This window comes from Mauremys mutica, chromosome 12 (genome assembly GCF_020497125.1).
Source record: "Mauremys mutica isolate MM-2020 ecotype Southern chromosome 12, ASM2049712v1, whole genome shotgun sequence".
NCBI lineage: Eukaryota > Metazoa > Chordata > Testudines > Geoemydidae > Mauremys > Mauremys mutica.
The window spans coordinates 55,766,013-55,780,956 of NC_059083.1; the positions used below are offsets into that span (position 1 = coordinate 55,766,013).

General features: G+C 49.0%; 1 pseudogene; it reads left to right on the plus strand.

The window, feature by feature from the left end:
• Positions 1 to 1,308: 1,308 nt before the first annotated feature.
• On the plus strand, positions 1,309 to 6,357 carry LOC123346987 (annotated as a pseudogene).
• The last annotated feature ends 8,587 nt before the right edge of the window (positions 6,358 to 14,944 follow it).

Here is a 14,944-nt window from a genome sequence, read left to right on the forward strand (position 1 = left end):
TCAGCAGTGATCAAGTGTCTTTCCCACCTGAGGACTGTTTGGAGACCTGTGTTGAATGAGCTGGTTTGCAGGAAGCTGAAGTCTCAGTCTAGTTCCTGAAAGAAAGATCCCATAACACTTTGTACACAAGAAATATGGGAACATACCAGTACTAGTGCAAGGAGTCAAAGGAGTAAATTGGCCATGGAGACTCAATTCCCCTTTGGTGCTCAGATCTGCTCTGTCCAGGCCAGAGTGGGGAATATGAATGGGGCCTTTGGTGCTGCTGCCCCAGTCCTGGGCTCTCCCTCCGCACCCACACCCCCTGCCGCCCCAGCTCTGGGCTCTGCGCCGAGCCAGACACGCTGGTCTGAGTGGCACGGTAGGGGGGCTGGGGGGTAGGAGGTTTGGGGGGGGGCAGTCAAGGGACAGGGAGCAGGGGGGGTTGGATGGGGTGGAGATTCGGGGGGGCAGTCAGGGGCAGGGAGAAGGGGGGGTTAGATGGGTCAGGGGTTCGGGGGGGCACTCAGGGGACAGGCAGTGGTTGGATAGGCGTGGGAGTCCCAGGGGTTTGTCAGGGGACAGGTAGGGGGTGGGGTCCTAGGGGGGAAGTTGGGGGGGTCTCAGGAGGGGGCAGTTGGGGACAAGGAGAAGGGAGGCATAGATGGGGTGGGGTCCCAAGGGGCAGTTAGGGGCAGGGGTCCCGGGAGGGGGTGATCAGGGGACAAGGAGCAGGAGGGGTTGGATGGGTTGGGGTTTCTGGGGGGGGGCAGTCAGAGGGAGTGGATGGTGGCAGGGTGGGGCTTCCCTCCCTCCCCATGGAGTGTCCTATTTTTTGAATGTTAAAATATGGTATCTCTACCCTTCACAGTGCAGCTCTCCATTCATAGCAGGCTGCAGTATGAGGTCCCCCTCCCTTCCTTTCCAGTTGGTAGTTGCCAAGGGAATGCTGGGAAATGTAGTTCTTTCTCTGCTCCAGGGCTTGTTCTATAGGCAGGGAGCTAACCAAGGAACTACAGCTTCCAGGGCTCCCTGTTGGTTCTCAGCTCCCATGCTGGATCCCTGCCACCCCTGCATATGGGCTGCCCCAAGCATGTGCTTGCCTTGCTGGTGCCTAGGGCCGGCCGGGCCATAGCCTGTGCTGCACCTGCTCTGAGGCTGGGAGAAGTGGAGGAATTCTAACTCCAGGCCCTGTAGAGCATTAGCTTCAACTAGCCAGGAATTGCAATGAGTTAGTAAATGAAATGTAATAATGTGAAATTCTCTCTCTCTCCAGGTGTGAGACAGGGAAGTTCCAGCAGCCAGTAGAGATTTCTCCTGAACTGAAAAAAAGACAGTGATTTCTCCCAGAAAAATACTGCTATACTGGAGACTCTGAGGAAGTTCAAAGGTACTGAGAAGGGATCTTGGAGGGGAAACTGGGATAAGTGTCTGAGAATGTGGAAGGAGATGGTCTCTGGCTAATTGGTTCGCAATTAGGTTATGTATCTATTTAATAAAAAATGGAAAGTAGATACTGAGCAGATGTAGCAGGAGCCCAGGCACCAGGATGTCTCACACTGATTCATTCTGTGAACTTTGGTAAAATAATTAAAGAAAAAAACATAACAAAATTTGGGTAACTCAGTTTCTGTCTCCCAGCTACAGAACTGCCAGGCATGTTCTCCAGAGCAGTTTACAATCCACAGCTGCAGCTGGGTCTATGGGAACAGCAAGTGCCCAATTCCACTGAGAACTGGAACTCTAAAGTTTAGACTCTTTTGAAATTTGGAGGATGAGGAAACAGAAAATCTATCTTCCACATAATATCTCCTCAGGTGGTTTTGAGACTTAATGGGTGTTGGGTTCTGTTGATTTGAAATGCATGAATGAAAGAGAAAATAGAAAGTTTCCGGTTAGCTTGTACTAAAGATTTGGGTTTGTCTCTGTCTCTCTCCACCTGTTTCTCTCCCATAATTCACGCACAGTTATGTCAGTTAAGAGTCAGGATCTCATAAATATAGCAGCCTGAAATCTCTTCTCTTTTTTATCCTTTCTTCCTCCAGAGAGTCTTGGCTCAGAACTGGAGACAAAAAGAGGGAAATCCCTAGAGTCATACAGATCAGGTAAGATTTCAGGTGGAGATTAATTTTCAATTAAGGGGAAAAGCCCATGAAAACATTTTCATGAACATGTAGGTAAAGGTACAAACCAAACCAATACCAACAGTGACACAGACCCTTCACAAATAAAACACAAACATGAAATATGAAGGAGCTCTGAAGCTGAAGTCACACAAACAAAGCTGTCACCAACCTTAGTGCTGAGTTCATGCACCCACCAATGAACAGAGACAGTCTCACTGACCAACACACAAACATCCTTAATTCTGACCCTGGCGTTTCCATGCATATCCATATGGCTTTGAAATATTCCTCTCCTTTCCCCCATGTGAGGGGCTCTCTCCCCTTGCTCTTCACCAGCAGGGAGATGCAGCTGGGAAAGGGGGAGAGAGGCAGTTTCTGCAGCCCCACAGCAGCTCCCAGCAGCTAGGGGGAGGAACTACCAGGGCATCTCTGCTTGGGCTCAGGCACTCGGGGCAGAGAAGCAGCTCCCGGGGCTGGCGTTGTAAATCAGAGACCATGTGCTCTAATCTCTGATTCTTTTCCCCTCCAAACTCATTGTATCTGAGCTAGAGCGGGAAAAGGGGGAATCTCTGGGATCACACACGAAGGAGGAACTCTGGGGGAGATTTTCCTTCAATTAACAGAAAATTCCCATGAAAACAACTCTCCCCCACATCAGTAACCAGACACATTCTCACTGACCATCCCCCAGACCACCTTCATTCTGACCTGGTTATTTGTACTGACATTGACAGGCCTTTCTAATATTACGTTCAGGGCAGTCAGTGGAGAGCTCTTTCTCTTCACGGCCTAGAATCATTGGCTCTTCCCCATTGCTGCATCTTCATCTCTGCTTCCTAGCCTGGAGGATGCCCTTAGGGAAGGAAGCTTCCCTTTGGGTTCAAATCTGGTACCTGCCTTCTCTGGACCATCCTAATAGTTTTTGGTGCCTTCCTTGTTGAATCTCTGTCAAGGAGTGTGGGGGAGTCCGGCCCTGCACCACTCTTCCTGAACTCACAGTGACTCTCAGCCAGCCAGTAAAACAGAAGGTTTATTGAACAACAGGAACCACAGGATACAGCCCAGCTTGTGTTCAGAGCCAGGACCCCTCAATCTGGCCTTTCTGGGGGGTTCAGGGTGCTTGAATCCCAGCCTAGGATCCCCTGAAAACCCACCACCCAGCTCCCAAACCGAAGACTGCCTCCACTCCACCCTTCCCTTTGTCTAGCCCCAGCCAGAGGTGACGACCTCCCCTCCCCCAGGCCAGGTTCATGTTACAGCTGAATACCTGGCTCTCACCTATCAACCACCCAAACAGTCCCTACTCCATCACAATCTCTCCTGCTGAGAATGAAGCAGCCCCAGCTAGGGAACAGGGAGCTGCAGCCTCTGTGACAAAGTCAGACTGGACCGCTACCAGAGGGTGGTCCTGTTGGGTTCTGGGAAGTGGGTGGGCACAAGCCTGTCCACAGCTAAAGACTCCTTCCCCAGTGGAAGGCAGGTATATCAGCCCTAGAATGGCTCTTTTACTAATAAGCTGAAAAGAGGTTATCTCGGATCAACTAGGGACACCAGTAAGGGCTGCCTGTGATCTTTAGAAATCCCTCCTCTGGTGAGAGGGAGAGAGGAGAGATGAGAGACAAGCTGCAGCAGGGCAGGGGCAGCAGGGACAAAAAAGGCTGCTCCTGCTGGGGAGGCTGGTCTCCTCCCTATAGAGGAAGCAACAAAGCTAATAGATGTAGCCCTGAGGATTAATCTGTTGGTTTGTATAAAATGTCTTTTTGCTAAAAGTGTGTAGGCTTCATAGATTATAGAATCATTTACAATAGCTGTAATGCAAGACACCTATAGACATCCAGGCCAGACACCCTGGCCAATTTCCTGCGTGACGCTGAAAGCAACCTTTAAGACCCTTACTCAGAAAAGTAATAATAGAATACAAACCTACGTAAATGTCTGGGGACCTTTGACTGTCTGAAGACCTTTTACCTAGTAAAGGGTGGAAAGTGGGGATTTCTGCCCACAAATCTAACAAGTACACCACAGATGCGTACATACCTGTCACTCATACGCACATAAAATGTTGGCCTATGAGGGATGGTACCCTAACCTTTCCGTGGGGGCAAGACAAATTTGGGCATAGGATTTCCGAATAAGCCCTATAAGAAGGGTGTTGATACACCATATGGTGGGCGATACATCCATCTTTCTATCTTCCATCGTCTCACCCTGTCTCCCCTGCGAAGGCTGTCAAACTACTGATAAGTCGTGGTATTATTTCTTTTCAAAGCTGTAAGTATAAAGGAATCTAATGTCTGCTTTATCTTTTAAAGCATCTAGTTTATAGACTTATACTCAGTCTTTTTATTATTTCCTTTTAAAATAAGTGTGAAACCACACCCAAGTCTATTGCACAAAGTAAATTTGTCATAAGTGTATTTCTTATAGAACTGTGATATTTGTAACTTTGTAATCTCAAACTGCTTTTAACATTTTACATTTACTTATTGTTCCATTGATTTTAAATAAAAGGTCTTGATTGACTAATTTTGTCTCAGGCTTTGGCTACACTTGTACTTCAAAGCGCTGCCGCGGCAGCGCTTTGAAGCGCTAAGTGTAGTCAAAGCGCCAGCGCGGGGAGAAAGCTCTCCCAGCGCTGTCCGTACTCCACCTCCCTGTGGGGAATAACGGACAGCGCTGGGAGCCGCGCTCCCAGCGCTGGGGCTTTGACTACACTGGCGCTTTGTAGCGCCGCAATTTGCAGCGCTGCAGAGGGTGTGTTTTCACACCCTGCTGCAGCGCTGCAAATTTGTAAGTGTAGCCAAGCCCTCAGTGTAAGTTCCTGTCATATACCCCAATCTCCTTGTATAAATTCTGTGAAGCCTGATTTAAGACGAACTCTTATCTTCTGATCATACATATTGGCAAACCATACCCATATAATTAATATCTATTAATTATTACTAACATTACTGATTAATTAGAAAATTAATTACCAAATAAAACTAAATTAAGTGGATAAATTCTACTGACCCTACTAACCCACCCCAAATCAGGCTACATAGACTGTCTGGGGAAGGTCTGGCAACCGACGGCCAGCATAGCAAAAGAACACCCCAGCGAGGGGGCAGGGCCAGCTATCCCCTTTTTGTGTTAGGAACGTGTTTATTTTTTTTGTTTGGCTGGAGAGTGCTGCTTGGACCTACCCTGAGGCCACCTTGTAACTATTCCAAAATGAAACCCAAGGAATGCAAGATCTCTGGAGTGGGATTGATTTACTCTAGGCTCTCCACTGCCAGAGGGGGAAATGCTCAGTCCAGTGAGGCGAAGCAGGCTGCCTTTGCATACTACAGAACTAGCACTCATTACCCAGGCTGAGGAACTGCAGTAACATCTCTGCTCAGTCTCAGGTTCTCAGGACAGAGGCAGCTTCCTGGGATCCAGGACTGTCCCAGTCAGAACAGGGCTGCTGGGGAAGGTGAGAAATGGTCCCAGCCTCCCCCAGGCTGAGATCTGCTTCTAATGCTCTGATTCTCTCTCTCCTAGTGAATGTGACTCTGGATCCAGACACAGCTCATCCCGTCCTAGTCCTGTCTGAGGATCGAAAGAGTGTGAGATATGGTTACACACAGCAGGATCTGCCTGACAATCCTGAGAGATTTGACACTGAGCTCTGTGTGCTGGGCTGTGAGGGGTTCCCCTCGGGGAGACATTGCTGGGAAGTGGAGGTGGGGGGTGGGGGATGCTTGGCTATAGGGCTGGCCAGAGAGTCTGTGAGGAGGAAGGGACGGATCAGCTTTGACCCTAAGGAGGGGATCTGGGCTGTCCAGTGGATGAGTCAGTTCCAGGCTCTCACCTCCCCTGTGACCCATCTGCTCCTGAGCCAGGTCCTCAGGAGGATCCAAGTTTCTGTGGACTATGAACGGGAGCAAGTGATATTTTTCAATGCTGGTGAAAAGGCCCCAATCTTCACTTCCCCCCAGCATCTTTTGCTGGGGATAGAATCTGCCCCTGGCTCTGGGTAGGCGGATTACGGCTCAGACTGTGTCCCTGAAACACAGGGTGAAACCTCCACTAAGGACCATGAAATGAGCATCTCTACTTCACATATCCGAGTTTCTATGACCCTGGAGGACTCCCTAGAATGCTGCTGACATTCTACCATACAGTCTGTATGTCTCTAGTGGCTCCGTGGAGTCTCTGGACTCTCAAACCATAGAGAGCAGGGAGTGATGAAGATGGAGAAGACCATCTCTTTTTCCCATGGATTGTGCTGCCTGTTTATCACTATCCTGTATTATCTACGAGGACTCTGGGGCTCCCAGCTCAGAACATGTGACTGGGACCATGAGTCCATTGGAAAGGAGAAAAATAAAAAAGTGAGCTTCTAGCCTCAGTCATCCCAGTCTGTATGACCCTGGAGGACTTGCATCCACACACTCTCTGGCTTCATCTCTGACCTTTCAGGAATCTCATTTATCCAGCCCCCCTGACTTTTCTTCTATGGGTATGGCTACACTGGCGATTTGCAGCGCTGGAAAGCCTCCACCAGCACTGCAATTAGTAAGTGGCCACACCTGCAAGGCACTTCCAGCGCTGCAACTCCCTGGCTGCAGCGCTGGCCGAACACCCCTCTCGGCATGGGGAATAAGGATTCCAGCGCTGGTGCTGCAGCGCTGGTCATCAAGTGTGGCCACACACCAGCGCTGTGATTGGCCTCCAGGGTATAAGGATGTATCCCAGAATACCTGTTCAGCCACTCTGCTCATCAGGTCAGACTCTACTTCCCTGGCCTCAGGTGACCCGCCCTTTAAATGCCCCGGGAATTTTAAAAATCCCCTTCCTGTTTGCTCAGCCAGGTATGGAATGCAATCAGTGAATCTTTACAGGTGACCATGCCTCCACGTGGCAAACGAGCCCCAGCATGGAGCAATGGCGAGCTGATGGACCTCATCAGTGTTTGGGGGAGGAATCTGTGCAGGCACAGCTGCGCTCTAGCCGTAAGAATTATGATACCTTTGCCCAGGTATCGAGAGCCATGATGGAAAGGGGCCATGAGCGTGACGCGGTGCAGTGCAGGGTAAAAGTAAAGGAGCTGCGGAGTGCCTATTGCAAAGCACGCGAGGGAAACCGCAGATCCGGCAGTGCCCCCACGACCTGCCGGTTTTACAAGGAGCTGGATGCGATTTATGGGGGTGACCCCTCTGTAAATCCAAGGACCACGATGGACAGTTCAGAGCCGGTAGAGGAGGGGGAGGGGGAGGCAGACAGTGAGGCTACTGTGGTGGGGGAAGCCAGCCCGGAGGAGGCATGCAGTCAGGAGCTCTTCTCAAGCCAGGAGGAAGCTAGCCAGTCGCAGCCCCTGGAACTTGGTGCAGAAGAATCACAGGAGCAGGTCCCAGGTAAGCAGCTTTTATTGCAATGCAAAGGTTTTGGGAGAGTAGGGGGGATGGTATGGCTGCATGCCTGCATGCCTAGACATGGAATATCCCATTGATGTGGTCTATCACGTCGCAGTAATCTGCCTCTGTAATCTCTTCAAAAGTTTCTGCAAGAGCATAGGCAATTCGCGTGACCAAGTTTAAAGGGAGAGCCATTGTGGTCCCTGTCCCATTCAGGCTAACGTGTCCGCGCCACTGTTCCAGGAGGGGTGGGGGAACCATGCTTGCACAGAGGCATGCTGCATAAGGACCCGGGCGGAATCCGCATTGTTGTAGGAGACCCTCCCTTGCTTCTTTGGTAACCCGCAGAAGGGAGATATCTTCCAGTATTAACTCCTGTGGGAAATGGAGGGAGTGTTTCAGTGCTGGTTTCCCCAACTGCATAGCGCGGCAGGCAGGAACCCCAGGAACCCCAGGGTTAACAAAGCCCCGAAACAGGCAGCCTAGCCATGAAGCAAGAAGCACCCTGCTCGAGCACACCGCGGAAGGAAACCCCAGGGTTAATTACCATTACCATTTCTGGGAGGCTGTGAATTCTCTAGCCGTTGCTGAAATGTGTGAGGAATGCTTGTGAGACTTTAAAATAACTTCAGATTATACACAATGGAAGCTCTCTTAAAATGTATCATTTGCTGCATTTTTACAGTGACCTTGAGTAGTCCTGGGCCAGTCTTATCATTGACTGAAAGAAAGCTGCAAAACCTGAGGAGGAAACCGAACAAGAGCAAAGAAGAACTGGTGAAGGCAGTTATGAACCAGTGTGCAACAGAGAATAAAAATGCGCAGGAATGGAGAGAAAAGATGCATCACTGGAGGCAAACAGAAAGCAGGAGAAAGGCGTTGACGCTGAAGAAAACCACGAGGCAGCTTATAAACCTCATTGCGCGCCAAACAGACTGTATGCAGTCAATGGTAGCAATGCAGGCAGAGCACTACCGTGCCAAACCACCACCCTCCCAAACCTCTTTCCCCTATGCACCAATGTCAGCACCAAGTCCCGTTCCCCAGCATCCAGGTTCTTACCTACACCATCACCAGCTGCCCCCGACACCTGTACGGTCACCTATGAGCCCAGAGAACTACGACCCTTACCCTCTGCACTCAACCCCCATCACCATGCAACAGTACAATCCTGAGGTGCACAGCACTCCTGGTAGTACATATGAAAAACTATGAATGTACAGTTCAACAACCAACCCCCCTGCCCGTGTACTTCCTTTTTTTTAAATAAATGATTTCTTTGATTATGAATCAGTTTTTATTATTGCATAAAGTGAAAGATAACAAACCCCAATGAAAACACAGGTAACAAACATCAAGGAAAACACAGGCACTTAAAAGCACTGTAACCAGTGCACGTCACTCCTGGTCAAGGCAAAAAAACATTACTGTTGGCTTTCAACCTCAAATTTCTCCCTCAAGGCATCCCTAATCCTTGTTGCCCTGTGGTGGGCGTCTCTAGTAGCCCTGCTGTCTGGCTGTGCAAATTCAGCCTCCAGGACTTGCACCTCGTTGGTCCATGCCTGGCTGAATGCTTCACCCTTCCCTTCACAAATATTATGGAGGGTACAGCACGCGGATATAACCGCAGGGATGCTGCTTTCCCCCAAGTCTAGCTTCCCATATAGACATCTCCAGCGAGCTTTTAAACGGCCAAAAGCACACTCCACAGTCATTCGGCATCGGCTCAGCCTGTAGTTGAAACGGTCCTGGCTCCTGTTCAGCTTCCCTGTATATGGTTTCATGAGCCAAAGCATTAATGGGTAAGCGGGGTCCCCAAGGATCACAATGGGCATTTCAACGTCCCTTACTGTGATCTTTCGGTCTGGGAAAAATGTACCTTCCTGCATCTTCCTGAACAGGCCACTGTTCCGAAAGATGTGTGCATCATGCACTTTTCCAGGCCAGCCTGTGTAAATATCAATGAAATGCCCACGGTGATCCACAAGCGCCTGGAGAACCATAGAGAAATACCCCTTGCGATTAATGTACTCGTAGGCTAGGTGGGGTGGTGCCAGAATAGGAATATGCGTCCCATCTATTGCCCCTCCACAGTTAGGGAAACCCATTTCTGAAAAGCCATCCACAATGTCCTGCACGTTCCCCACAGTCACAGTTCTCCTCAGCAGGATGCGATTAATGGCCCTGCAAACTTGCATCAACACGATTCCAACGGTCGACTTTCCCACCCCAAACTGGTTCCCGACCGACCGGTAGCTGTCTGGAGTTGCCAGCTTCCACATTGCAATAGCCACCTGCTTTTCCACCGTCAGGGCAGCTCTCAATCTTGTGTCCTTGCGCCGCAGGGTGGGGGCGAGCTCAGCACACAGTCCCATGAAAGTGGCTTTTCTCATACGAAAGTTCTGCAGCCACTGCTCGTCATCCCAGACTTCCATGACAATGTGATCCCACCACTCACTGCTTGTCTCACGAGCCCAAAAGCGGCGTTCCATGGTGCTGAGCATTTCCGTGAATGCCACAAGCAATGTAGTGTCACCCGCTTTAGGCAAATCCATATCATCATCGGAATCCTCACTGTCACTTTGGAGCTGAAGGAATAGCTCAACTGCCAAACGTGATGTGCTGGCGACAGTCAGCAGCAAATTCTTCAGCAGCTCAGGCTCCATTTCACAGCGTGCTGCACTCACAAATGGCAAGAAACATGGACGGCGAAAGTGTGACTGCTGGGAAGTGAAGCGATGCACCACGGGGTGTTGGAACAGGAAGCGGAATGACCCACACACTTCCTTCCCCTTCCCACAATACTCAGCGCCAAAACGGCGCCAAAACGGGATGAGGTGCTCTGTGGGATAGCTGCCCACAATGCACCTCTCAGTACAGCGCTGGAAATGCTGCCAATGTGGCCACACTGCAGCGCTGGTAGCTGTCAGTGTGGCCACACTGCAGCGCTGGCCCTGCACAGCTGGATGACCAGCGCTGCAAACTACCAGCGCTGCAAACCGTAAGTGTAGCCATAGCCTATGAGTCATGAGCCCTGGAATTTCCTTCCTCCCTGCAGCCCCAGGCATGGGAAGGGACGGTGGTTAAGAATGCCTGGCGCTTTAGGATGAGCAGAGGGGGCCCTGAGGGCCAGGAGCAGATGTGAGGTGGCTGTTTCAGAAAAGAGACAGGATCTGCAGGCAGAACTGATTTAAGAGCTGTTCAGGTGTTGGGGCTGGAGCTGGCATAATTAAGAGTCAGGCTGAGGGCCAGGCAGAAGTGAGGGTGGCAGAGATACATAACTAATTAGAATTTGAGGATTGGGGAGAAGCTGGACGCTCCACACCTCTAGAGGGTATTTTGCATAAATCTGTGTTACTGTTCTCTATAGATATGGGTGAGTTGGCTCTGATGTCGGCAGACCATGTGCCAGCTCATGCCAAGGCCCAGGGTCTCACTGAACACTGACAAATACATGGCTGGAATCTAGTCTGGCTCACCCGTGGGTATAATTAAAATAGACATTAGTGTTATAAGAACATGTTTAGTGTTTAAACTTCATAGAATGCTTGTAGGATGCTACATGTATTAATCCTACTTGTAATATCTGTATCCTATGGTATAATGTTATATTGAGCATTTGCGTTGTAAACCTCTGCAACTGTAACGCACCAAACAGGAAAGACGCATTAATTAAGGTAAATTGCTTGTCCTGAACATAGTATGGCCCACTGAAGGCAAATGAGGAATTGTGTATCATCAACGGACAGAGACCTTAGAATCATAGAATATCAGGGTTGGAAGAGACCTCAGGAGGTCATCTAGTCCAACCCCCTGCTCAAAGCAGGACTGTAGAGGGATGGTCACCCCACTCCAGCCCTGGAGGGGTTAAAGCAGCCCTGGAGAGGGTTGTGGCTGGTAAAGCTGGGCTGATTGGGAAAGCAGCCACAGCTGCAGCCAGTGCAATCAGGGCCCAGCTGGCCCTTATAAGAGGGCAGTGGGCCAGAAGGATAAAAAGACTTTCTAGCTTCAAGAGAGAGAAGGATCTGGCTGCTGGGGAACTGAGCAAGGTTCCTGAGTGGAGCAGCCCTAGGGAATAGGGCAAGGGAACTGGGGAGCTCCTGCCTGGGAAAGTCCCAGGCTATGACCTTGCTAAAGGCTAAAAAAGGTACTGGGGCTGCAGAGGTGCAGCCCAGAGATAGGGAGAGGCAGCTGGTCCAACCCCCCTTGCCGATGATGAGTGGTTTATAGACTGCAGTCTGCCCCAGGGAGCAGGGGCTAGACAGTGACTGGCAGTAACCATTGAGGCAAGGGAGGGATAGGAGGTTGGGGGTTCCCTTGGGAGAGGAGACCCAGACTGAGGGGGTACTACCAGGGGGCAGAACCTTAATCTAGGAGGGCACCAGGGTCTGGGAGGGACATAGGGGCCAGCGGCAGGTGGGATACTGGCCTGGAGGGTGCTCTGGAGGCTGGAAAGTGCATTCCCTGGACAACCAGCAGGAGGTGCCGTGCCAGTGAGCAGTCACCCTGCCACAAGGATCAACACCAACTAAATCATCCCAGCCAGGGCTTTGTCAAGCCGGGCCTTAAAACCTCTAAGGAAGGAGATTCCACCACCTCTCTAGGTAACCCATTCCAGTGCTTCACCACCCTCCTAGTAAAAAAAGTTTTTCCTAATATACAACCTAGACCTCCCCCTCTGCAACTTGAAACCATTGCTTCTTGTTCTGTCATCTGCCACCACCGAGAACAGCTGAGTTCCATCCTCTTTGGAACCCTCTTTAGGTAGTTGAAAGCAGCTACCAAATCCCCCCCTCACTCTTCTCTTCTGCAGACTAAACAAGCCCAGTTCCCTCAGCCTCTCCTCATAAGTCATGTGCCCCAGTTCCCTGATCATTTTCGTTGCTCTCTGCTGGACTCTCTCCAATTTGTCCACATCCTTTATGTAGTGGGGGGACCCAAAACTGACTGCAATACTCTAGATGTGGCCTCACCAGTGCCAAATAGAGGGAAATAATCACTTCCCTCGATCTGCTGGCAATGCTCTTACTAATACAGCCCAATATGCCGTTGGTCTTCTTGGCAACATGGGCACACTGCTGACTCATATCCAGCTTCTCATCCACTGTAATTCCCAGGTCCTTGTCTGCAGAACTGCGCGTAGCCCATCGGTCCCCAGCCTGTAGCAGTGCATGGGATTCTTCCTTCCTAAGTACAGGACTCTGCACTTGTCCTTGTTGAACCTCATCAGATTTCTTTTGGCCCAATCCTCCAATTTGTCTAGGTCACTCTGGTCCCTATCCCTACCCTCCATCATATCTACCCTCCCCCCAACTTACTGTTATCTGCAAACTTGCTGAATGTGCAATCCATCCCATCGCCCAGATCATTAATAAAGATGTTGAACAAAACCGGCCCCAGGATCGACCCCTTGGGCACTCCGCTTGATACCCCAGAAATTTGGATTCTGGGGTGAGGAGCAATAAAAATCCCTGACAAGGAGAAACTGGGTCTCTTTATGCTGTTTGGACTCTAAGAGGCAAAGATTCTTAACCATAAGCAACAGCCCTGAAGGATGTATAGAGCCGCTTATCACAGAACCGTATATTACCTTTGTAACTCTAAGGGCTAGTCTACACTGGCAATGCTAAAGCACTGCTGCAGCAGTGCTTTAATGTGGCTTGTGTGGTCACGGCAGAGTGCTGGGAGAGAGCTCTGCCAGTGCTCTAAAAAAAACACCTCCATGAGGGACGTAGCTACCAGCACTGGGAGTGTGGCTGCCAGTGCTGGTGCACTGTCTACACTGGCGCTTTACAGCACTGAAACTTGCTGTGCTCAGGGGTTGTTTTTTCACATCCCTGAGCGAGAAAGTTGCAGCGCTGTAAATTGCCAGTGAAAACAAGCCTAAGACAGTAAATCATTTGTGTGTGTATGTTTCCTGATTTACCCTTGTAAATAACTCTCATTTATTTTCTTCGTTAATAAAACTTCAGTTAGTTTATTACAAGATTGGCCGATATGTTGTCTTTGGTTTGAGATCTGAGCACAATTCACCCTGGGTAAGTGACTGATCATTTGGAACTAGGAGTAACCTGAATATTGTTATAATTTTTTTGGTGTAAAGTAACCACCTATAACAATCCTACTTGTTGGGGTGGTAAGATAGTCTGGGATGCTCAAGGGGACTTTCTGTGACTCCATGATAAGACTGTTATAATGATCTAGTTCATACTTGTCACTGGGTTGATAAAATCTAAGTATAGAACATACAGCCAGTTTTGGGTTTGTGCCCTGCTTTTTGACAGTCTGCCTGGAGGATGGCACTCATAGTCATGAGCTACCCCAGACAGCATGACATTGGCAACACTGTTTCACACACACAGGGGAGTGGGCAGGGGGAATTAAAAAATCTAAAAATTGACCAAAAATCATGAGATATTTTTAAGATTTATGTAGTGGATTTTGGTCTATCATGAGATTTTTGGGTCTGACTCATGATTTTTTACCTTTTTTAATTTTTGGGATTGGCAATACTGGGAGAGGCATGGATAGGGTGGGTTTAACCAGGGGGGAAACAAGAATCAAGAAGAAAAGTCGAATCAAAGTAAAACAAGAATAAATGGCGAGTCCTGGGAAAAGGGTGTAAAATAAAAAGAGTGAAAGGAAAACAATCCTGAGAGGAAACAGCCAGAAGGCACCAAGAGAGGAAGGGATAAAGTGAGAGGAATAAATAAAACATTTGTGGGGGAATTATCTGTAGTAAATGATTATGGGTGAATGGGAGAGACAAAAAAATTAACCAGGATGGCAAATACATAAATAAAATACAAAATTGGCTAGCATGAAAAAAGGAAGAAGAAAAGGGAAAGCAAGAGCTACAGAGAGATTTATAAAATGCTACTGAATGTGAGACTGTGACTCATTAATTCTGTCTGTTAGTTCCTGGTTATTGGTTTTATTTTAGTGTAATTAAAAACACTGTTCTAAAAATCTGTGGATCTCTTTTCCATATGTTATGGTTACCAAAGTTCCTTTTCAGCTCCTATTCATTCTGCCAGGTACTAGAAATAAAGCATTAGTTAATATATATTTGTATGTTTCGCTTTAATTTTCCAGCTGCAATTGTTGAGGGCCAGGAGAGCATAGACCTTCTACTTTAAAAGTGATGGGGTCATGGTCCCCTCACCAATGCTGTTCTGGTGCCCTTGCTGAGGGCAGAATCATGAGATCTGCTTCCTCGCTAGGTTGTGTCCCCCCAGCACCAATGGGGAATCTGGTGTAAAAGAGCACAAACCTTCTACTGGCTGAGTGGCAGAATCCAGAAATCTGTGACATCATGGGAGATGGAAACATTGTCTTGTCTCTCTATAGTTCCGTGCAGAGCTGGGATGCTATGAAGCTATTTCATAACACTGATGATAGTGGAGAAATTCTAGTGCAAATCCCCATGGTATAGTTCCAGATTCATGTTAGTATACA